We start from the raw sequence: 26,843 nt of genomic DNA, 5'->3' as shown, positions 1-26,843 counted from the left end.
TACTGACTTCACTTCTCCCACATGCCTTTCGTGAGTCACTACATTTTTCGTGTTGTGATTTTGTCACAGGTAACTTTTTTTGAGAGCACACTGTTATGCTGCACACACGGTGGAAAATGTTGCATTGCTCCCTGTAGTGAAAGTGTCATAGCCACTTGTCCCAGCTGTTCCTCTGGCATTGTCTCATAGTGATGCCTCACTTTAAATCTTGGACTTGCAACTGACTATATGCTAAGTGCAGTGCACCATACATCCCTAGACACATTGCCCAATATGCTCACAGTGATCACCGCATGAGAGGGTTCAAAAATTGGTGTGTACTGTTCCTTCACAGGAAGGGGCTGACTGACACCTTGCACTTTGGCATGAGACTGTATTGGCTACTCAACTTCGCTGATGCAGACATTGTGGTTCCATATGTGTATGGTAGACATGTGCCCTTACGTGTTTTCATCAATGTGAATATGGTGTGCACCATCTTGGGATGTGACATACAATATGCACCATCACAACAGGCTTTGTCCAACACGTACAGTGTGAGTATATAGGCCAAGAGATAATAGTTTGCAATTGTTAAGGGGGACACTACTTGTGGCCTGCTACATAATTGGACATTTTAGCACACATGCCAATTTCCGTAATGGACGTGGTGATGGGTTGTGGTATTGCTAGATTGTTGTTTATGAGCAAAGAGGGCAAAGCTAGTTCACATATACCTGGTCATCTCACTGCCTATCTGTGTCAGGTAAAACATGTACATTGCTCGTATTTTCCTTGGGTACCTTCAGGTGGATTCACTGTCCATACACTTTTTACAGAATGATATACTTGATTGATCATAGACAACACACATATGTGTGAGTTCAAGATTTTAATGTACATTAAAAGGATGAAGACTGGACCAGTGCTTGGCAATACAACCACACATTGCATGGATGCCCTTAAGAGGGCCAGTCAGAGTCCTTTGTTGGTAACAGGTCCAAGGGAAGAGGCAGAGTTCAGTCCGCAGGCTGATTGCAGTGTCATTGGCAAGAAACATATCATTTGGCAGTAGAGCTCCAAGGTGAGTTTTGGGGGACAGTGGAAGACAGTGGAAGATGATCTTCCGTGGCATGGTACTAAGCACAGAACCAAGTAGAAAGAGGCCGTTTGGCATCAATGGATGCCACCGCTTTCTCCTTTACAATAATGCACTATCATCCTCATCTTTGTCCTCTGATGTGTCATGTGCCTCACATGTGGGTGGTGGTATAGTAGGTGCAGCACTGTGAGGCACTGACACATCAGGGGGTGGAGCTCAGGATGTAGAAGCAGCAGCAGCATTCATTGACACCAGACCTTGGGGCAGCAATGCAGTGATGAGCAGCTGCAGGGCATGATAGATTCCAGCAACATCACGCTAGTGGTCAGCCCTGGCAGCCATTTGTTGTACCTGCATCTGCTCCATGCTCTCCATGATCTTCCTGATGTTGGCCAAATCCTGACTGAGATTGCTGGAGCCACTCTGAGCAGACAGTTGTTGTTGTCTCAGAATCATGACTCCAGCAATGTCAGCCATGGACCATTGGAGAGCATCGAACGAGCAGTAGGTGTCTGTGAGCTTCTGTATGTGGTCACGAATGGGACTCAGACACCCACCCATGGCATCAAGTTTGGTCGCCAGCATTTCAAACCCCACCCACACCTGATCAGCCAACTCCCACTGGACCTCTAGCACACGGTGTTGGAATGCTGGTTATGGGTCCTCGAGGTCCTGGGAGCCAGCTGTGGTGGGAGGTGCTTTCTGCTGGTTGGTTTGTGCAGGGGCTGGGGTTGCCGCGATGCTGCTGAGTTGCCCTGCTCCTGAAGATGGGGTGCTGAGTGAGTTGAGCAGAATTTGCAGTTCGTCCTGATCAATGTGTTGTCATCCTCATCATCAGTTAAGGTTGGGCAGGCTGCTGTCTAGGAGGTGGTGTGGTTCCCTCTGCAGTGTGATAGGGGAGAACAATTTGAACAGTGTGTTTCATGTATGATCATGCATTGTATAAGTTTACATTCAGACTGCAGGGCATAGTGTACAGTCTGACTGTTTTAGGGGAGATGCCTATTTGTTGCAGAATAGTGATTCTTTTGAGAACATAACCGATGTGATGCTGTTGTAGAACATTGTCATCTCACAGTTTACAGCTATGACAACGGATGCTTGTTGTATTTGTACACACAAACAGCACATGTTGTCCTATGTTCATTTGTGTGAGTGATGCAGTTTGTACTGCATAGTGGCCAATGTGGATGAGCTAAGATTTCTGTGTGTGTGCACTGCATTGTGATATGGTGGCACCTGCAGCTTTAGTTTTACTGCCTGTTATACTTTTCAGGGAGTGAGCCTCTCACTTCTGTGCATTTACAATGCTGAGATGTCGCAAGCTGGGTGAAATATGGGTCTTGGTCAGAGTTGGGAGACTTGTGCATTGTTTGTCATCAAATGTCTTGTTTACTTCAGGGGTTGTAGGTACACGAGGATGTGTCATTTAAAGATGTGGTCCAAACTCAGCCACCTCAGTGAGGTGGCCTGCACCATGTTAAGATGTTGTGCCTGCAGGCATGCTATTCTTAATGCACTATCACTTGCATTGTCCGTGTGGCTCACGGGCACGCAGCTTTGCAGAGTAATGCACATGTGCATGTGTTTTGTGCAAGATGAGTTATGTGTGAGGAGGGCCCCCTTTAGGCACATTAGCAATGAGAGCCTACTTGCTGTTTCAACGTGGGCAGCACTATGTAGTACACATGTGCATCCAGGTAGCTTTGTCTATTGTCATTGTTCTTGTGTGCATGTCGTCCTTCATTTTTTATCTTGCATGCATTGCTTACTGCCCTCCTGTTGCCTTACCCATTGTGAGTAGGGTGCAGTGTAAGTTTCTATTGTTGTTGCTGTCTGAACAGACAGTGTCAACACCCATTACCCTCAAGGTTGACCCCATGTGTGGTGTGTAAGTAGTCCGTGATTTGATGTATGTGAATTTCCTGATGACTATTTATGGTGCTCAGGCATTGTCATTGCAAGCCTCACAAGAGAAGCACATGGCAGGGTGATGTGTGTTTGTGTATGTGCCACGCAGCTGCTAACATTGATGATGCATGCTGTCCTGATTCTGATATTCAAAGGCTGGCTTAGCGTCTGGGTGATAACTCCCTGACTGCCAAGTGATTCACTGACACAGATGACTTACCAGACAGTTAAGTTTAATTGCACGTGATGGTGTGATGGGCAACTCACATCAGGACTGAGGTGGAATGCTGTTTTCTGTTTAATTTCTCTTTAATTGTTGCAACTTTGCTTTTCTTGCTGGTTGTCATACTGCTTTACAGGCACATTTTGGTTCTGTGAGTATGCCACACATACAAGGCATGCAGTACATAATTGTGTGACACATTCATAATCTGCATTGTCCACGTATTGTGGTGTTGTCAGCATACCCCCCTGCTCATTGTATTCTTTCGACCTTTGACTGAAGTGTGCTGTTTGTGTGCATTTTTGGATGTGCATCTTTTATCCAGCGGACTACATGGTCACTTTGTTGTGACATTGCATGTGTGTCTAGTATGCTGACTCACTAGATGGTTCCCCACTTGGTGCACACAGGACGGCATCTCATGAACATGCAAGTGTGCACATTGCCTGGAGATGTGTGAGGATGTGTATGTACAGTAAAATCCAACTATATGCACATGCACATTCCTGACCACAACCCAGACACACGTGCCCAATGTTGCACGTGTCTTGACATTGGTTTTGGCATGCCTACTCGTACACATGATGAGTCACATTCACAGTGCTTTATCATTATAGTGTCAGAGAGAGATGCGTACTTATGCCAACTATTTGTATATGCGTGGTAATGAGGCTGGGGGGGCATTTTGCCACCCTGCTGCATCTAAAGTTAATGTGCCACTTTGCCATTTGCTGTAGCATTGATTTAGTGGTCTGATGTTGATCTTGGACTATATTGTGCTTACTTTTGTGTCCACATTTTGAAGTCTGTGTGCCCGCCAATATGTGGTTTGCTAGTTTCTCCTTGGTCTTGCGCTTCGTATCATGCCAGCGCATCTTGCAGTCATCCACTGTCCTCCTCCTCTCTCCGACGGCATTCACCCTGGACACAATGCCCTGCCAAAGTCCTTTTTGCTTGCCAATGTCACTGTGGAGGCGATAAACAGTTCTTGTTGGTGTTCAGTCACCTCCGAAATCAAGACCTAGTATTCCTGTGTGCTGAACTTTGGATTCCTCTTCCTCTTGGCCTTCACATGGGTCTTTGGCAGGTCCTCCTGGGTATTTGTGGGGTTGTTTGTTGCCTCTGCACTGGTCCCAGCTTCATCCCTGGCTTCTCTGGTATTTTCTATTTTTTTTATTAATGCTTCGGATGCCTTTTGAAGTGCATTTTCCCGCCGAACGTGAGAAAATGCAAGCCTGGTGCCAATTAGCGATCGGATTCCGTCGCTATTTGGCACAGCTGCACTTTTTTCACATTAGCGTGAGGCGTTTTATTGCCATCACGCTACATCTATCAACTGCCATTTCCGGCAGAAAGGTAAGCTATCTCCTGTTAACGGCGTGTTGCTAATAAGCCACTGACGCGGCAATAAATTCCGGCGTTACGCAGCAATACAAATTATCGAGCTAAACGTGCTTGTCGATATTTTTCGCCTTTTCTTGATAATATCCCCCATGACCATTTGTCCTCCATAGACCTCATAGCCTTTTTGAAATCCGCACTGAATGAATCTGTTTGTGACAAATTGTATAAATTCAAGAAATCTGTTTTATCTATGTTTTAAATGACATTTTTTATAATATATCCATAGGAACATTTTATTTAAATAAAAGTGTATGAATTATGTATTTAGTTTAATTGTTGACCGGGCAATAGATCTAAAACAATAAAATTGAAATTGTGAAACAATAAATTATTCCTGCAATGTATAGGGCTCACACCCTCTATTTTCTAATAAATGAAACCAAGCAATTTTGGTTTCTGCTGTTGAACAGGAAAATACATCAAAAAGCAGTAGTGGAGGGAGTATGATGAGAAATCATACATTAATTGTGTCTTGGCGATAAACTCACATATCATCCTAACAGGATTTCACAAATGTGAATTGATTTCTTTGAGAGCGTCCATCTACAGTTCATATATTTTCTCAATCTATCTCCAAGTTAGTGGATGCATTCCCGACAGCAGTGATCAGAAAACGAAGAGACAATTACTGCTCTGTGTATCCAAGCTCTGCTTTCTGCACCCTGCAAGCAAACTAGGGGATATTTTGTGTTAATTTATGCGCTAAGGACGCGAAAAAGAAAGGCACAGAGCACTTCGGCGTCGGCACAGCACATGAAATCTGGGATGTTTATACGGTACCAAACTGAATTGCGCCTTGCGTATAGTGAAATAACTAAGGTATTATTTAAATATATTTACCGCACATCAGAGCTTGAAAGTAGAAGACTGAAGCCAGCTCTCATTGAACTCCACATAACAGATACTCTGGGGCATATTATCAAGTAAGGGCGATAATTATTGCCTGCGCCACATATCGTGGTTTTTTGTATTGCACACTTTCAGTGAGCAATTTCGCATTCTTACCATCGTATTATCAAGACTTTGGGAACATGCGATGCGGTCTGTGAAAGTACGCGATGACTCCTGCCAACATGCTATAGTAAATCATTCGATACCTTGGCATCGGCATGTCAGCGGTGCGTTAGTGGCGATAATAATTCAGGTAAAGTGTGAATATGCCCATGGATTGCCTGCATTCCCGGGCGGCCGCGTGCCAAATCATCGCATACTGAAAAGGCCTGCTGCTCTGCTGAAAGGGTACCAGAACAAAGGGTGGGCATATACTTCTGAAAGAACCAGATATAGGCACTAATGTGCATTCACATACTACGCTGAAAAAGCATTAGAGGCACATAGCAGACACAACAGATGCAGGCACTTTTTGTGCAAGGCCACAGTACACTGAATGCGTACTGGAGTGGAAACTGAGATCATACCTCCATATATCACCACATTTAGTCAGAATTTTATCAGGTGTTAAAATCCTGCTTACATCGGTGCTTAGCACAAATTCTTATATCTCAGGACAACTTTGGTAATACAGTAAAGTTGTGTTCGCTACTTTTACCATGTAAATTTGGTTAGGAACGCCTACCTTGCATGTCATTAGCGATAAATATCACTGGTATGCAAGGCGATAGAAAAATCGGCAGCTAACGCCGGATAGCTGGCGTTAATGCATATTAGCGCAGCCTTGCTAATAGGGTGATAAAAATATTGCCACTTTATTGGCAAAAAGTGCTGCTAAAGTAGCGATAATGACCTTGATAATATGCCCCTCTGGCTTTTATGAGATGCCATTTAAAAGTGATCACTATTCCAAATCACTGTGATGGAATATATAGGAAGCCCTTGAATAATGCAAACAAAAAGAAATGCGTGCAATCCAATAAAAGGAGATAACTGGTATTCATTACAATAATTTGATTGGACCTAGCACAAGGAATTCATGAACATAACCGCCAGATGTGAACATCCCTAAATAGTTTTAGGATAAATGTGTTCCGAGATGAAATGTGCAGATTATTGTGAAATGACGATGATTCACGGTGAAGAATAAATAATACTGTTGTCATTTCTGGTCTACTTCTACCATTAATTAATTAGCCCGGGCGTTTTAAGTTAGAGGCTTGATACGTTTCCTAATAAATTGCCTCCCTTCATAAATCTCATGAACGCTCAATTTGTTTCAATGACTGAAAGACTTTAGCCCATGCAGTTCTACTGCACGTGTTGTTACCGCACGTGGGTTCAGTGCACTAGATTTTACCTCGTGACTTTACTGCATGAGGCAGTTACATGCACTCCTCAGCCTGCTCTAAAAACCTAGCTTATGCAAGCTGCAGGTCCATTACACTAATTAAAAATAAAAATACTATAAAAAAGTGGTCGATGGTAACATTATCAGCCCATAAAAGTGCCACAAGGACAACAATCAATAACTCCTCTGCAACATTGAGCACATCCCGCGTACACAAAGTGCCTTTAAATGCAGTCCTCACTAACACTTTACTAAACCCTCGTGTTTCCCTTGTGTCCCGGAAGGCGACGCAATGCACAGCAAGGGGTTAAGTGAAATTTACGATGCCAAACAAAGCAACCTTGCTTGGCACTGTGTGGCTTAGTAAATCCAGAGTAACGCACGGAAGTGAAAATCACAGCCTTTCGTTGATCTACTTTGGAAAGGTATTTAATGTGTGGAGAATGGGCAATCCCATGCATCCACCCATGGATTTTTATGCAATCCCAGATTACTACGGGAAGTGAACCTGGGATTGTGCTAAAATGCTATGCCTTCCCAACAGAGGCATAACGCTGAAAAATATCTTTATTCCTTCCTGTTAAATCATCTTTCTACTTGTGCTGCATTCTGCAGCACACATAAGAAGAGGAAAATGCCTCTAAGGATTGTTTTTGAGCAGAAAGGTATCCCTTCCAGTACAAAAACAATCCTGCCTGTAATGCAGGCACCCTTGCACCATGTCGCAAGGGTGCATGCATTGGCACTAGGCAGTACTCCAGCGGAGGGAGAAAACAGGAATTCATTGTATTTTATTCCTGCTCTCCCATGTCACACAACGCAGCAAGTTGTCTTGCTGTCTTGCATGATACTTTGATAACATTGGCCCTCAGAACCACTGAAAAAGACGCAGCTGATAATGCGTATTTCCTGGCACATCCTCACCAAATGCCGATCCCAATGCAACTTGCTTTGCTGCTAGAGGAGAAGAACCAGGATAAACCGTGCCACAGAGCAATACAAGGCCCTAGATGACAGCAACTCAGTCCTGAAAACCTAGCCCCTTGACGCAGACTATACTGCACAATTTATCTCTAACTAGATATGAACCGATACAAACACATTGATGGAGATTGCCACAGTCCACTTGTCAAATTAATTGTAATAGTGGATTTTACATTAGTAGGCCTATTCCAAAGTCAGTGCCCTAACATGTTAAAGAATGTGCCACAGTTCATAGATTGAGCCACGGCCCAACAATCAGGGGAAAAGCAGCATAACATACAATGTGTTGCTGCAAAGTCACGCATCGTGACGCAAAGCAGCGCAAATGATCATACAATTATTTACAAAGCTTCACACTTGAAACGAGCCCTAAAAGTAATAAAAATACCACTTTGCATTTCTTTGTGCTACTTTGTGTGAAGGAGGTATACAAAGGTTGTACATGAACGTTCCCACTCCATCATCCCTGGTTGTTATGCAAATTCTACAAACATTGTTAGACAGGGCTTTGAGTACAAAAAACACCTCAGTAAGGCAGGCACTGAGTAGGAGAAAGCTTTCAATTTTTTATGACCCTTCACACATTGTATGTGCGCTGCACTGTACCTCACACTTCACATGTGTGAAATGCGTCTAGGCATAGCATTTTGCACTGGAAGGACACCATTCCAGTGAAAATCCTATGCTAGACATCGTACACTCTTTTTTACACTATGGTGTAAACCTATGAGTGTGGTGCAAGGCAGCCTGGTTGTGTGCCAGACCTGAGTAAGAGAGAAGCAATGCCATCTCTTAGTAAATGTGTTTCTTTGCTGCTCTCTCCACATAGCTCTCTATTCAGCACAGAAACGTTGGCTGTTGTGCTACTTTACACTCTTTTTTTAAGTAAATCCGCATTTCATCATGTAAATAATTCGTGTAAGACTTTCCACTTTGCACACCACTCGGAATGAGTTTGTGTTTTCTGTAGAATACTTTTGACTTGCCTTTCCACAGACTTGACAACATTTTGTTTCATATTCTTGAATCACCTTTCTTCACCTGGTGCCTTTCACCTCTTAAAGTCTATATCACAGCATGCCTAAGCTGAGACAATTCAAGGTGTCATGTGTGCTTTAAAAGTATGGGCTGTGCAAAGTTTATGCTACATCTATGACAGAATATCGAAAGTCAAAATATCGAAATACAAAAATATCGATGTCAACAATATCGACATCCTATCTACAACAAGTTAAGTACAAAAATATCGAAAAAAATATATAGATATCAAAAATATCGTTTTAAAAAAAAAATGTTATTTTTAATTGAAGCAATATGTAAAATTAATTACAAAATACTTAAAAATCTAATAAATATAGTTCAACATATTTTATATTATTTAAAATTAATAAGTAATATACATAATTTCATAAAAAAATATTAAAAAAATACATATACTAGATAATATATATACTTACTTAATAATCCATTTGAATAATTATTGTAATAACGTATAAATAATTAAAAATATTATAAATTACAAATTCAACTATAAACATAAAATATTAACATAAATAAAAATGTAATAATTATACAAAACAAATTAAAAAAAAATGTACTTTTAATATTTCTAAAATTAATTATATACTACATTAAGTAAAACAAAACAAACAATATTAAATAACAGAGGAAATAAAATACTATTCCAACTCTCAAAAATAAAACATTAAGGAAAATGTTGGATAGCATAGGGGCAAAAATTACTATTCCCACTCCAGAGAGTGCAACAGTAGGGAAAACGTTGGATAGCGTAGGGGTATAAATTACTATTCCAACTCCAGAGAGCGCAAAGGTAGGGAAAACGTTGGATAGCGTAGGGGTAAAAATTACTATTCCAACTCCAGAGAGTGCAACAGTAGGGAAAGCGTTGGATAGCGTAGGGGTAAAAATTACTATTCACACTCCAGAGAATGCAACAGTAGAGAAAGCGTTGGATAGCGTAGGGGTAAAAATTACTATTTAAACTCCAGAGAATGCAACAGTAGGGAAAGCGTTGGATAGCGTAGGGGTAAAAAGTTACTATTCCAACTCCAGAGAGTGCAACAGTAGGGAAAGCGTTGGATAGTGGTGAGGTAAATATTATTATTCCAACTCCAGAGTGTGCAACAGTAGGGAAAGTGTTGGATAGCGTAGGGGTAAAAATTACTATTCCATCTCCAGAGAGTGCAACAGTAGGGAAAGTGTTGGATAGCATAGGGGTAAAAATTACTATTTCAACTCCAGAGAGTGCAACAGTAGGGAAAGTGTTGGATAGCGTAGACATTAAATATAGCATACTTATAAATACATTTATAGTTTAAAATATTAAAAATATTATTTATTAAATAAATCTAAACTATTTACAAATACCAATAAATAATTATTAAAAAAATAATTACCAATTAATAATTAATATCCAATAAATAATTACCAATACACAAATATAAATTTAATAACTACTTAATTACATATCAATTACTTTACACACTATTCCCCTATGAGCGCACAACAAACACCAATAAAAAAATAATACACTTAACATAATTATCAATTAAAAAATAATAAAAATTAATTACCAATTACTAAATATTATTTACCAATTAATTATTAATTAACAATAATATAATTACCAAAAACAATTAATAAAAAAATTATTACTTATTTACATTTAAATTACTTCCCACCCTATTCCCCTATAAACCCATTACCCGCTACAGAACATAATTATCAATTAATCAATTAATTAAAATAAATGACTAATAATAAAAAATTATTACCCATTAATTATTAATTAATGTATAATTCCTAATAAATTAAACATTATTTTAATATAATTAAATTACTTCCCACCCTGTTCCCCTGTAAACCCATAACCCGCTACAGAACATAATTATCAATTAATCAATAATTGAAATAAATTACTAATTAATAAAAATTAATCACCTATTAATTACTAATTAATTTATCATTCCTAATAAATTAATAATTAATTTACTATAATTAATTGACTTCCCACCCTATTCCCCTGTAAACCCATAACCCGCTACAGAACATAATTATCAAATAATCAATTGATTAAAATAAATTACTAATTAATAAAAATTAATTACCTATTAATTAAAAATGTATTTATAATTCTTAATAAATTAATAATTAATTTAGTATCATTAAATTACTTCCCACCCTATTTCCCTATAAACCCACAACCCGCTACGGTACTAAAATACAAAATGTACTTAAATTACATTAAAAAACAAAATACATATTAAATACATAATAATATACATAAAAATCATATAAAAATAGATATTAGTAACATTGATATTACTAACATAGATATTAGTAACATCGATATTACTAACATAGATATTAGTAACATCGATATTACTAACATAGATGTTAGCAACATCGATATTACTTACATAGATAATAACAAAATCGATGTTACTTACCTTCGATATTACTTACATTCGATATTACTTACCTTCGATATTACTACTTCGATATTATTGTACTTCAATATTAACAATTCAATATTTTGTATGCCTTCCAAGCTAAAGTTGGTGCAGTTCCCAATTATTAGTCTACACAAAGTTTGAAATGTTTCCCGATTTTACTTTGCCTACGCCAACATACATTTTTTATCTCAGGTGCATTAGTTGGTGCTGAACCTAATGTGCTTTATTCTAAAGAGTGTTGCAAAAACATGTTGTAAATGGAGAGCAAAAACAACAGTTGATGGACAGAATGCAGAACTATGTCATGCATTCACCCCAGTACAGAGATCTGGGCCTAAATCCATCGTTTTTTTGCTCACCATTCCATTCAAGTTTAAATCCAGCCATATGCAAATCAGTCTTAACCCTGTGCCTCATGGGAACATTCCAGCCAAAACTGCCAAGCCAGGTCCTCCCTGGACTGGAACCAAGCATCCTAGAACCAGTTTCGGGGTTTCACCCCTCTTCAGCCAGGATATCTTGATTCTAGGGCATGTAGAGCATGGGACCCACGTCTGGGCATACCGGTCCCACTTGGGGTGACAAATGTAAAAACAACACTTGATGGGCAGAATGCAGAACAATGTCATACATTCACCCCAGTACAGAGATCTGGGCCTAAATCTATTGTTTTTTTGCTCACCATGCCATTCCGGTTTGAACCCAGCCATATGCAAATCAGTCTTGACCCAGTGCCTCATGGGAACAGTCCAGCCCGAACTGCCAAGCCAGGTCCTCCCTGGACTGGAAACAAGCATCCTAGGACCGGGTTCAGGGTTTCACCCCTCTTCAGTGTTGCTAGGGTAGCAAAATTCACAACAATTTACAGTGGGGCATTAATTATAACTTTTAGAACTGTAAAGTTATAACTATAACTTTAGAATTTCTAAAGTTTGTGTTCTTTAAGTTGGTTTTGTATAGTTTTTCTAACCATAAATATGCTTTAACCTTTGTGTTTTTAACTTGAATTGTATGGTTTTTTTTATTTTATCTTTTTTTGTAACGTAACACAAACTAAATGCATAATTGTTATTATTTGTGTGTGTTTTACAGTGGAGTGTCAGAGAGTGTAATAGTGTATCATAGATTGGAGTGGCATGTTATACACTGGAGTGGTGTGTCATAGAGTTGAGAGGTGTATCGCACATTGTAGTGGAGTGAAGTGTCATGTCTGTAAATTGGCACAGGAAACAGTGAAATGCAGTTGGAGAAAACCAACAGCGGGTAATCGTTTCCTTCATGATTAGGGCCATTAGCCTAACAGTCCCAAATGGCAATCCTTTATGAGGAACTCAACATGCCTCAAGTAACTATTGAAAAGCATTATAATTCATGTCAGAATGTACACTCAGGTGTAGATTTCTATTAGTCAAAGGTTACCCATGAAGAGTGATCACACTGCACTTAAACGAGTTGAGCTTAAACCACAAGATTTGCTCTTCAGTAATGAAATAAAGTGATAGAAAGATGTAGCATTCTATTACAACATTCAGTAAGAACCATTAACACAAGGGGAATTATGTGTAAACATTGGCATATATTACAAAATGACATTACAATTGGTGGCAAGTTATCAAATCATTGAAAGTAAACATTTCATAAACATAAGACTTTCAGAGATCACTTACTTTATAGCTGTTTGTAGAAACCCTTAAAGTTATCCTGTAGCATATCACTTTGGTCAAATCTATTTGAAATTTCAAAGCGTCTGTGATTTTTCATAATACACTGTATCAAAAAGATCTGTTTGACAAAGTCTTGTATCATTCCCCAATATGCTGTGTTAGTTAATGTTATTGCCTTTAAGTTCTAGTGTGTGATGCCTACGAGTGTCCTCCCTCATCAAAATGTCACCTTCAAGGGATTATGGTCCAAATCGTGTGTGTGGAACTGAGCAAAGCATTTCTAATGAGCTGAGGAACCAATTTTACTTGTGTGCATGTCATACATGGGAAAGTAGAGGGACTATGTCCTAACCAATGGATGAGCCTCCCACCACATGTATGTCAAAGATAGGGCCCGATTCACAGAATGAACTTAAGACTAAATCCTAAACTTACTACTATTTGGTATTCACAGAATGCACTTACTACTGTCGGGATCCACAGAGTGAACTTACTACTTTCGTGATTCACAGAATGAACTTACTACTTTCGGTATTCACAGAATAGATTTAAGACTACTAACTTTACGTCTACTTTACAGCCCGGAGGCGGAGTTTCGGGTTTGGGGGTGGAGCTTACGACCCGGAGGCGGAGCTTGCGGCTTGGAGGCGGAGCTTCCGGCTCGGAGGTGGGTATTTAGCCACAGCTGAAATCTCCACCTCTGGGCCGGAAGCTCGGCCTCCAAGCCACAAGCTCCGCCTCCGGCCCGTAAGCTCCACCTCCGGGCCGTAAGCTCCGCCCCCAAGCCGGAAACTCCGCCTCTGGGCTGGAATTTCCGGCCTGAGTGTGGACGTAAAGTTAGTAGTCTTAAATCTATTCTGTGAATACCGAAAGTAGTAAGTTCATTCTGTGAATCCCGAAAGTAGTAAGTTCACTCTGTGAATCCCGAAAGTAGTAAGTGCATTCTGTGAATACCAAATAGAAGTAAGTTTAGGATTTAGTCTTAAGTTCATTCTGTGAATCGGGCCCAGTGCCTTTCAGCAAAACTCAAAGCCTTTCAGTTACCTTGCCCAGGGTTGTCCTTGATAGGGCCAGATGCAACTATCCAAATGCTCAACCACCCCACAAATAAAATCTTCACCTCACTGTAGAGGAAGGTTTGACATGGAGTTTATGCAAACCAACAACGCTCCAGGAAATCAATCTGCAAGGGCACCAATAAGTAGAGCATCATCAATGTGTCTCTAGCAAGGCGGCCTTATATGATAATATTACCCCCTTCCTCATCTTTCTTGTCTTTCTGAATGACAAAGGGAACCCTAAGATTCACCCGTATTTAGAATATGTGGAGTATGACATACAGAATATATGGCCTTTTGATCTTTTGTTCAGCCTTGAGCCGTCCTCTCTGCTCACTGGGTTTCCAGTAGTAATGCAAAGTGGACACCATGTATTATCATGTATGCATATATCTTGTACCTCTTAGATATACATCATCACACTAACACACCAGGAAATAACTTAGAATCAAGCAACTTCACCATGTGAGAATCGATTGAAGAGGGGACTGAATTTTCTCCCTGCAACCATCCATGACTTATGTGTCCTGTTCTATCTCTTACCATGCTTCTGGACCCTCTTCACTAAGTTTAGGACTGGTGCTAAATATTTTTTTCCAACATCAGTTGCAATTAGAGAATCTTCAAGTGCCACCCATTCAGTAAATAACTATTAGTAAAAGAGCAAACGCAACGTCTCCAAAACTTGGTCAGGAGTGTGAGTGACTCAGTTACAAGACAGACCCTTCTGCATGTCATTTACTACTGCTTATGGCATCCCTTGGTTTTAGCACTATGATGGCTCCCAGGACAATCATGAAAGCAGTTTCAGTAGTCAGTAAAAAGTGTTCAGTTTTTTAAGTATCATTGTCTTCATATGACGTTATCTGTACTTGTGCAAGTCCCCTCGAACATCATTTATTTGGTTGTTTCCAAGATTCTGGTAGTAGTTTCAATTGTTGTTGTTCTGGCATCAGAGTCACACATGCAGTACTGTCCAATTTTCCCACAGAGGACACCACACCAGCCTTAGTCTGAGGTTGTTCCTTCGTCTTTGTAGCTCTCATTGAAAATCATTTTATGCACTCATGAATTGGGATGTAGCCCCTTTTCCAGCCAAGACCCAAGCCTCCTCTGGTTCTGTGAAGAAACAAATCCTCTAGCAACCAGAAACTTGAGCTTGGCTAAAGATAACAACCTATTTTCATGCTTTGATTATGACGCTTTCCCTTGACCTCTCGGAAGGATCTATGCTGTTATTGCACTCTAATAGGGTACTCTTGGAATAGATGGCCTTTACTACTGTCTCAGTGAAAGAACCTCATTGCTTTGTCCCTATATCTGAGTAGACATTTACCAGTCAGAGTGTGGCTCCAGGTGGTGTAGGGGGCATTGAGACCATTTAGGCTTTGGACACAGTACACAACTTGGATAGAACCTTTATGCAACATGTTATTAGAACAAATCTTCAAGGAACATCTCCCAGTTCTGACCTCTGACCCTTTCAGGCACCCCACAGGATTCACTTTATTCTTACATGATAATGCCTTAGTGTCCTTTCTTTGGTATGCCAAAATCTGATCTTTTCCATAAAATGTAAATGTGTGTATTCATTTGCACAACAGTGGTGTGCAATGTTTCCAGCCAGCTTTAATTTTCGTCAATCTGCCTGCCAGCTCATTTTGATCTGCCTGTGTAGTACATTCAATCTTGGTATAAGTCTTGTGTTACAGAGATTCATGGGTTTCTTTAATTGCATATAGGCAAGTTAACTTAACTAGGGGTGTAGGCAACACAGTTTCATGATTCAATTTAAGGGTTTAGATTTCTGTGAATTGTTTTGTCGTGTATCTCCATTAATAGCAGTGATTGAGACAGTAGTCTAATCTGTTTGTGCATATCCATCACAGCCATACCACACTGTCAGTCAGTGATCCACAGACTTTCGAGGTGGGTATCTGGAAGTGGGTAGGACGAGCTTGATGTGCAAGTCTCTAAGGACCAATGATAGTGGCCGAGCCCCGTCTGGCAACTAGGACTCTAACACGCACCAACGCTGAAACAATATACACATTTAACAAGGGTTTAATGTTTAAATGTTTATATTGTTTCAACGTTTGTGCGTGTAAGAGTCCTAGTTGCCAGATGAGGTTAAGCCACTATCATTGGTTCTTCTACATATGCACAGCAGGCATAATTCTAAAACAGCACACATACTGAATAACACTGAATCATCGCAGTACTTGAGTACGCTTTTCACCAACATTGTTTTTCAAGTCTGTAAGGAACCATGGGGAATATTCCCAACAGTTAGCGATATTTATCGCTAACTGAGCTTAGCGTTAGTTCTTTTAACGCCGCACTTCGCCCAATATTATCGCTGAGATAACGTCCTTTTAGCAACGTTTATCTCAAAAGCGATAATATTGTAGGCGTTAGCGTGAATATCGCTGGAAAACCAGCGGTGTTCACGCATTAGCTTGCAAATGCTGTTAGCCATGTTATCCACCTCCCATTGGATAACATGGCTAAGAACTGGTATTTGCAGGCGTTAGCGTTTGTCGATATTCGCGCTTAGTGCGAATATTTCAATCGCTTTACCTTTCTTGGTAATAGGAATAGCGATGTTAGCGACGGCTGTCAGTCGCTAACGGGTTGGGTACGCCCACTTTGCATGTCATTAGCGATAAATATCGCTGACATGCAAAGCGGGGCCCAAACCGCTCGCTATCGCCTACAAGCTGTCGCTAACTGGTGTTAGCGACAGCTTGGTAATAGGGCGATTGAATTATCGTCGCTTAGCGGCCGAAAACGGCCACTAAAGCGGCAATAATTCAATATCGCCACCCTTGGTAATATGACCCCATATTCCTTTAGCCTCTAAGGGACAATTTGCTCTAGTCCATGGGCCTCTATATAATTGGATCAGTCTTAATGCACGAACACTGTGCATTGCAGAGCTAAAGTATAAAACTGTTACGTCACAAATCCAATATCTGGGTAGTGGTCAGCCTATACTACACAAGGTATTCAGGGAGGTGTCTGCACCACAACCAGGTCCTCCTTCAGCACCTCCTACCCCACAGTAGTGAGTGTCAAAAGTCATGAAGCAAAGCTTAGGTTTCCTAAGGTTAATAGACTACAGTTCAGTGTTTAAAGCATAAGTGAGCAGTAGGCCTGAATACCTGGAGTCTGGTACATCACTAATAAACTACAACCACGCGTGGTTGTACATAGAGCATGTCATAATTTGTGTGTGTCTTTGCAAATCGATCACTTTGTGTCGCACACCATGGAAACTTGTGCCAAACTGCGTTGATCGTATTTTTATGTACAATTTTGGGTTAACAGAAGAGGAAGGAGGGAGGGAAACGTACTACACACCCATTAACCAGCAATTAAAAAAAAATATTTTATAAAGGTTCTCGTAGCTGGAAAGGGCCCATCCATCTCATTGTAACCGTACTTGGGATTGGGAGGAGATTTGTGAGATGAGCTGTGACAGCGAGGAATACTGAACAATACTATATAAAACATTTTTTTTAAAGTAATTATAAATTCCAGCTATTCCTTAATGCGTTTCATGGCCACCCTGTATTTCAGAATGAATGGACTAACGTTCTTCAAAAACCGTGTCAGAAAAAATTGTGAAACCTTTTGTGAGAAATTCATGAGATGCAGTACTGCCTGCCTTGCGCTATTTCTGTGTCTTTGCAAATGTGAACTATTTTTATCCACTACCCATCGTCCTAATAACCTGTGTATCACAAAGGAAGCTGTCACCTGCACCACCATGGTTGCAGACATACACACATTTCATAACCTCAGTGTACATCAGGTGACGCAGGTGCGGTAAGCAATACTGTTGGGCACATCTATTATTTATGATTTCTGTTTTATTTCCTTTTTGAAGCATTCTGAGTCACATAATAAAAAAAAACAATCACGGGTCCCTCTTTTATGCTGCTTGTTGTGTGGACAAAAAGAAACGGATCTACTGAGGTGGCTACAGTCTTTTTATCTTACCTAATAAATATTATTTTGCGGAGAAAAACAGAGGACGAAGCAATCTATCTAGGGAGCGAACGGACATATTAAATTCGTGACCTGGAATTGCTTTCTGGCTCTTGTAAGTTTCTGAAAATAAAATAGTTTTTCACTAATCCTACTGAGGAGGAATTACAGATATATGCCCCGTGGGGTGTCTTAATAAATGCGCAAAACATCAAAACAGCAAGGTCAATCGTCTTTTGGTATTAAGAAACAATGGATTTCGTTGTACTTTTTTTTACATATTTGTGGATATTTGTCCAACAATAGGTGTCAATACAATCTAGCACAAGGATTTTTGATAGGTTAGAATGTGACGCATCTTTAATTATGGCTGTCATGAAGGTGGTCCTCTCCATTGGGTAAAAACAGTTAGGTCACAGCATAGGTTCCCATAATGCAAGTGGACCCGCAGAGTCCACAGATGACATCTTTAAATTCGCAGAAAACGTTAGAAAGTCAAATGAGTAAAATTCTAGGAGCAAACTTAATTGATTTTCTGTAAAGTCATCTAATAAAGTATTGTGTGATTCTTTTACAGGTAGGCGTCATTTCTTTGCTTTACATAGCAGAAGAACCTAAAGCAGTTGCCTGAGTGTAGCATTTCAAAATGTAACGGCAAAGAAAGGTGTTTATTTCATTCCTTAAAGGGGCCATGTAGTAAATGATGTCACAATCCATTTCAAAACCTATACATACATCATTAAACAAAGCAATAATCTAGATCGCCTGTTGTTATTAATTGTTAGAGAAGCAATACTACATAAAGAGAACTGTCCTCAATTGCCTCTTCAAATCGAACATCCACATACCATATTCTTCTCTTGACCAATTGCTTGTTTGAGCCCCTTTCTTCCATAGACATTTCTACCCACAATTTGTCATAAAACTATTTTCTGTCCCTTTGTCACCAAAGTGCCCACATTCTCTTGGAATATTTGCAAGCATTCTCCCATCAGTTTTTGCATATTTAATATTAATCAATCAGATACTGCTACACACCCGTAAGGGTCTCAAGGCACAGGAGGTAGCTACTAGTTCAACAGGGTGCTGTGGTGTAGTCGAAGAGCCAGATCTTGAGGTCCTTCCTGAAGTGAGGCAGTGACGGTGATTGCCTGAGGTGGAGAGGTAGTGTGTTCCAGGTCTTTGCGGCGTGGTAGGAGAAGGATCTTCCTCTGTGGTCTTGTGGATACGTGGGATGAGAGCCAGGGCCAGTTGGGCTGTGTGGAGGTTTCTGGTGGGTGCGTGGAATGCGAGGCAGTGGTTGAGATATGCAAGTCAGGCATTGTGTAGGGCTTTGCAAGTTGGTGCTATCTACCCCATAGAACACCAACCCTCACTGAATAAAGATCATAATCGGCATTGAGTGCAGTGGTTAATTAGTAGATATGTTACAACACTTCCCACAAGAGAAACACTCTCTCTGTGTCAATGCCAAGCTCTGACACTTAAGGATCCATTACCTAAGTCCATTATAAAAAGCTGGCATGGATCTCTCAAAAGCCAAAGCCAACCCAATGACTATACCCAATTATTTTGAGTTTGCTTTAATCTCATTGTTGAAACATTTGTAGTCCCTCATGCATGTAAATGTACCCATTGGCCGACACACAGATATAGATCAAGGCAAAGAAAAATTAAGGCAAAGAAAAATTACCTGCCTAAAGTGTGAAAATATAGGCCTCAAAAAGGTCCAACTATATTAGTGCTAACCTCAAAGCACATAAGAAGTTCTTGAACACATATTTTACAAAAGTATAAAAATATATTTTTTATTTTATATGGCAATATTTATCCATTTCAAAAGCATACTCCAAGTTAGTTCATTGCATATAGATCATAACTATTGGATACAGTAAAATTACATCAAAATACAACAAAATAATTAAGTTACGTCCTCACCATAGCCCATGCATCATAAAACACTATCATACCACCATACATACAATTCAAATCACACACATCCAACAAGTTCATATACTACTCCACAAAGATGTTATAATAAATTATCGATTGGGGACAGCTGGTATAGAATCCCAAGTCATTCAGATATTCCTCAGATGGTAACAAACGCCAACACGCGTTTCAGTGTGAGGCCCCGGGGGCACAAGGAAAAGGACGTCTGTGAAGGAAATATAAGTACATTTTAAAATTCAAGAAATAGTCAAATGTGGTTTCAAGGTAGGCTACATTAATTGAATAAAACTTTAAAAAAGAGACTCCCAGGAATTTACACTATCAAGGCCAAAAGAAGAAATCTAAACATAAGGAGAGACCAGTGAGTTCATTCAAGGAGAGGAGTGCGCGGGAACAGTGGAAAACAATCAGAAAAACGCAACCGGAACATTAGTTTAAACCACCACCTCAAGGACAACCCAGATAGTTGGGTGTGAGGTGGGCATTTTTGAAAAGGTGGTCACTTCTAAATTATCTAAAATTTTGAAATATGTCCCTAAGGTTCCGATCAATCTCAGTAGAGATGAAGAGAAAACCCTTGAGTCCCTCAAAAAGAACAACTCTTTGACTATTAAACCTTGCGATAAGGGCGGGGCTATCGTCATTTTTGACACCCCTACTTACATTGACAAAATAAATTTGCTTCTATCATCCTCTGACCACTTCAAAAAAACAGAGCAATCCTGGACCTGCCTTAAAACACAGCATTCTGTACATGGTAAAAAAAGCGGTGAAAAGCGGCTATATTTGTGAGAAAGAGGCTGAATTCTTGACTCCTACCTTTACGAGAATGCCCATCATATATGGGGTGCCCAAGACCCATAAAGATCTTTGAGACCCCCCCCCAGAGGCCGATCGTGTCCACCATAGAGTCGGCCACCGAACCCTTGTCCAAATACATTGACCTATTTCTCAAACCGTTGGTCACATCGTTGAATTCCTTTGTAAAGGACACGGGATATTTTATCTCGAAAGTGGAGGGAACTCCTTACCTTGATGAGAGAGAACTCCTTGTCACCCTTGATTTGGAGTTGTTGTACTCCAATATCCCTCAGGAAGGAGCAATCAAAGTAGTACAGGACATCCTTAAATTCAAACCAGGGATCACTAACACCTCATTTATTATTGAATGCTTAAAGATAGTTCTCTTTGAGAACTACTTCGAGTTCAATATTAGTTTCTTTCATCAGATCCGGGGCGTAAGCATGGGTGCAGCATTCACACCCAGCATAGCATGCCTGTACATGGGATCATTTGAGCAAACCCATATTTACAATGAAATGGCCCCCTTCCATGGAAATGTCCGGGCCTGGTCCCGAATCATTGACGACATCTTTTTTATATGGAAGGGGGACCAGGACTCTCTGACTGAGTATATCACTTGGTTGAATGCAGCGGATCTCCATCTAAAATTCACCTCCCACTGCAGCAGTGAAAGGATCGAATTTCTTGACATCTGGGTGGAACATCGCAACCAAGAGATTTATGTTTCTCTTTTCACAAAGCAAACTGTGCGAAACACCCTCCTCCAATACAGCAGCTTCCTCTCTCGCTGTCAAAGCGATAGCATTCCCTTCAGTCAATTTCTCCGCATCAGGAGAAATTGTACAGCTATCAAGGATTTTCTTCTCCAAGGTGATATCCTGAAGGAGAAATTGGTACAACATGGCTATCCTTACAGGCTTGCTAAGGATTCCTTAAAACGGGCCAGATATTATAATCGGGAGGCCATGTTCGAGCAGAGGGATAAAGATCATATGGAGAAGATTGTGTGTTTTACAAAACACTCCAATCTTAATAACAAGCTACAAGAGGTCATCAATTCCAGTTGGCACCTCCTCAATCTGGATCAAGAACAGGACCACTTACCTAAACCCATTTTTGCATTTAAAAGGAACAAAAATCTGGAAAACTACCTAGTGAGAGGTAGGTTACCGGAACCTATGACTATGCTGCAAAGTTCCATCCTGGTCAAAAACCCTGTTATGGGTAACCACCGATGCGGCAATTGTCAAGCTCGCCCTAATGCCATACCAGGTACCACCATCACCGTCGCTGAGCACACTATCCACCTGACGAAGATGACGAATTGTCATACTTCTAATCTAATATACATCATTATCTGTCCTGGAAATCTCCCATATATTGGTGACACTGGACGGGAGATTCGCACTAGAATAGGAGAACACAAATCGAATATCAGGTTGGGTAAAGTTGGCGCACCCATTGTTGACCACTGGTCATCAAACAACCATTCCGAACCAGAATTGAAGTGGTCTTTTCTTGAGAAAATTGAGGTGTGTCCTGGATCAGATCCCACTGCCATCCGTAGAAAAAGGGAGGTGTTTTGGATATATTACCTTAACAGTACGGGAAAAGGCCTCAATGAGGAATGTCCATGGGCTAATGCCCTCATATAGAATAGTGCACCTGCCCCACCCTCTATCTCCCTCCTGCTGACTGTCTCCTCTTTGATGCTTCCCCCTCTGAAATTTGCAATATGCCCTTGTCATATGAATTTTCCGCTTACATGTAGACTTTAAAATCTTTTTAAACAATTTTTTAGTCTCATGAACTATATCCCTTCTAATTATTTACTAATATTCGTTTTTGTTTCTTTGTGGGTGTTAGAGGATGCTCCAGCTATTTATGTGCAAAATGCCCCTTGGAATTCAGCTAATTGCTTCCTGGCTTGACCTTCAAGCCTGTTCCAAGATGGCCGAACCGTTTATTACTACCTATGGTCCGTCCTCTATTATCAGAGCTATCTCCATTCACGCGTCAACTCAGGATCCGCGTCTGCGTTCCTGCTGAGTTTCGCGTGTCCTTTAAACACCGGACCTTAGAAAACGAGTCAACCCTCTCCGGGAGCCGCCCTTGAAGCCGCCGCGTATTTGTCGCGTCTCCATGTGTGAGAAAGTCTGGGAACCTTTCGACCCAACGCTGGTAAGTGCCCTGGCTGTCTTAAACCTAATTCCACCTGACTGTAATCACCTGCCGTATTGTGTTCCAACCACGCTGTAGGCGGGAGGATCTCTCTTACTTTCGAATATGCTTCTGTGCCCCCATGTCGTTCCCCTGCTCCTGTCTTGTATATCACCGTAAGGGGAGGGTGTATAGCCGTTCAGGGTGACGTAGACCATTAGCTATTCATCTGCGGACTTAAGAGTGTTCTCGGCCCTTCCTTCAGACTCCTCTGGTCTTTTAAAGTATCTGGCCCTTTAAATTATTTGTTTCACGCAGGCCCCCTGAAACTCCTTCTTAGAACTAGAGGAATCATATTAGACCACCGTCTGACATACATGCGGCCCCCATCTTTACAACTGAAATTCCTTGTGCTATTACTCCATCCGGTAATTTTGAATTGCTATTATTTAAACCCCTTGCATCGGATATGAGGATCTAAGAAGCCTTTCCACATCGTCTATATACATAGCTGCCCGGAACCTACTAGGGACTACATATTAAGAGAAGCCCCTGCGCGGAGTCCATATTGGTATGGTTTTAGTGACATCCTTCATACTTTTTTCTACACCCTCTCCTCTACCCTCTACTCAGGGATGAATTTACAAGTACTGTTTCTTTTTATAGCATTGACGAATAGCTCCCTTCTATTGTTGTAATCGTCTAAGCCAAGGTTAACTCTATCCCGAGATATCTCATTAGGACCCAGCCCTTAGAAGAAAGGTATCTGTTCTCAATTAGCAGCATCTCTGCATGAACGTACGCACGCCTTATCTGGTTTCCTGGTTTCCTGCACCCTTATGTTCTATCTGGGTTGTCCTTGAGGTGGTGGCTTAAACTATTGTTCCGGTTGCGTTTTTCTGATTGTTGTCCACTGTTCCCGCGCACTCCTCTCCTTGAATGAACTCACTGGTCTCTCCTAATGTTTAGATTTCTTCTTTTGGCCTTGATAATATAAATTCCTGGGAGTATCTTTTTTAAAGTTTGTTTCAATTAATGTAACCTACCTTGAAACCACATTTGACTATTTCTTGAATTTTAAAATGTACTTATATTTCCTTCACAGATGTCCTTTTCCTTGTGCCCCTGTTTACTCCCACCCTGATGAAGGTGTAGCCCCGGCTGGGGCCTCACAACGAAACGCGCGTTGGCATTTGTTACCATCTGAGGAATATCTGAATGACTTGGGATTCTATACCAACTGTCCCCAATCGATCATTTATTATAATATCTTTGTGGAATAGTATATGAACTTGTTGGATGCGTGTGATTTGAATTGTATGTATGGTGGTATGATAGTGTTTTATGATGCGTGGGCTATGGTGAGGATGTAACTTAATTATTTTGTTGTATTTTGATGTAATTTTTCTGTATCCAATAGTTATGATCTATATGCAATGAACTAACCTGGAGTATGCTTTTGAAATGGATAAATATTACCATATAAAATAAAAAATATCTTTTTATACTTTTGTAAAATATGTGTTCAAGAATTTCTTATGTGGTTTGAGGTTAGCGCTAATATAGTTGGACCTTTTTGAGGCCTATATTTTCACACTTTAGGCAGATAATTTTTCTTTGCCTTTATCTATAATTTTCCCCGTCTACCTGCCTTCAATTGATGTGGGGTCCCCCTTCTTTGTGGTTTTTCTGCACACAGATATAAACAGGATTGCAGTCAGAGATATAGGATTCAGCAACACACCACTAGTCAAATTACATTACATGTTGCAGCTCACCTCAACACTCACATCATTTTACATTCTACTTTGTCTTTAAAGTTAATGGAACAAGCATTAACAGAACCATTCATCAAATGTCAAAACCTTATCCATGGTGTCCTGGACAGGAGTGGGCGCAACAATCTAATTGCTCAATCATAACACAGATAAAATCAGTTCTTTTGATATTTCTATGGGGAAGGTAAGCAAAGAGAGAGGAAGGAAATGTATAAGAGGAGAGAAAGAAACAGAGGGAAAGAACAAAGAATAGATAAAAGAGAGGGGTAGAAAGGTGGGAATGTCAACTTTGATTATTGGGCAAGTTTCAATTTTTTTATCATAAGAGAATTACAGTGCACAAACACATATATCTTTTGGCTGACTTAGTAGTCAGTATGGTTTTAATAGACCCAAATTCAGATACAATGTACATAGAAATTCAAAAAGAACAAATATCAATGACGAATTAACAAAATATTTGAAAGTCCTTGTGAGTCTTGATGTAGTTGACTCGAAGTGTCAGTTGGAAGAGCGGACAGCCGACATATGTTTCGTCGTTTGATACAACTTTTTCAAGGCTCATGAGTAGCTCTACTACAGTAGCTGGACGTATTCTTAAGAGAGATCTAGTAAAGTTGTCTCTGGATCCTTGGTACACTCCTATCATTCAAATGTGACCAACGATCCTTCTAGGTGAGGTGCATCCAAGGAAAAAGTTTTCAGGATGAGAAGTGATTCGAAAAACCGGGTTCTGTTATACTTGGAGTTTAGATTCAATGATGACTACATTTTCATAGGTTCGGCACTAGTATTCAAAGTTTTTAAATGCTGAGACGTCTGGTGCAGTTAGGCGCATCATCTGGTGTGGAATGGATGTGTGTTGAAGCCGCATTCAAATTATGGTAAATTCAGGAAACGTAGGTATGCTTTAAAAGGTCAAATCATTCAGTAATGAAAAACTGATCATCTTCAACATACTCCGCGCGTCCTTTTGAGACACGGCTTCAACACACATCCATTCCACACCAGATGATGTGCCTAACTGTACCAGACATCTCGGAGTTTAAACTTTGATGACTCTGGCCTCAATAGGAAGCCAGAGCTTTGAGGTGGGGAGAGATATGGTAGAATTTCTTAGAACCTGTTAGGAGTCTGGCGGCGGCGTTGAGGTGTTCAGGAAAGGAATGTTCCTACCTCTGTTTCTGTTCTCATGTTTAGCACCCCCGTCAGTGTCCCCTCTATCTCCCCTTCAAGCCTATCCACCCCACTCTATCCTTCCAAGCCCCCCACCCACTCGCTACTCTTTCCCCACCCAACCACCCTCCATGTCTCTGTATTCACATATGGCCTCTTATCACACGCACAACCTCCCACTGATTCTCTAACCCCCTAGTTCCCTATTCTCCCTGTCTCACGTTCATCCCTTTTCTCTCACCCTCTCCCACCTACCCTAAACTTAGTTCGAACTTCCCAAGTTAACTAATTTGATTTCTCTTGTAAATAACATTCTTATTTTTTATGCGTTCTTGGCTATATGGACTTTTTTTTGCAATGTTTATTATTATGTGTTCTTGTATACTGTATCTCCTCACATTCCAGTAAAGCCGCTCTAATACCTCTGGGTCTAACCAACACTATAGAAAACCTTTAAAATAAAAATAAATAAAAATAAAAAGGTGTCCTAGGTAGCTCATGTGAAATCTAGCAGTTTTGACCATCAAATTGATATGTCCACGCATATTCAAGTTGCAGTCTAGGGTTATTCCCAGTGATTTAGTAAGTGCACAATGGTAGGAGGGAAGCTTAATGCTGTGATATCTTTGATCCATTCCTAAATTTTTGAGTTGGTTTTGGGTGAGGAGATAAGGAGAAATTCAGTTTTTTTTGCGTCAAGTTTGAGCTGGTTAGCGGTGAGCCAATGCACCGTCAGCTTCAAGGCCTCATTCAGGTAGTGAATAGCCTCAGGGGAAGAGAGTTTTATGTAGATCTGCGTGTCACCGGCATACATGTGATAGGCGATGTTGGCGGTACATAGTACCTCTGTGACTGGTTCAAGGTAAAGATTGAAGAGGGCAGGGGACAAGGTTGATCTTTGGGGGACTCCACCCTTGATCGGAGAGGGAGAGGATA

This window comes from Lissotriton vulgaris, chromosome 6, assembly GCF_964263255.1.
Source record: "Lissotriton vulgaris chromosome 6, aLisVul1.2, whole genome shotgun sequence".
Classification (NCBI taxonomy): Eukaryota; Metazoa; Chordata; class Amphibia; order Caudata; family Salamandridae; genus Lissotriton; species Lissotriton vulgaris.
This window is presented reverse-complemented; position numbering follows the sequence as displayed.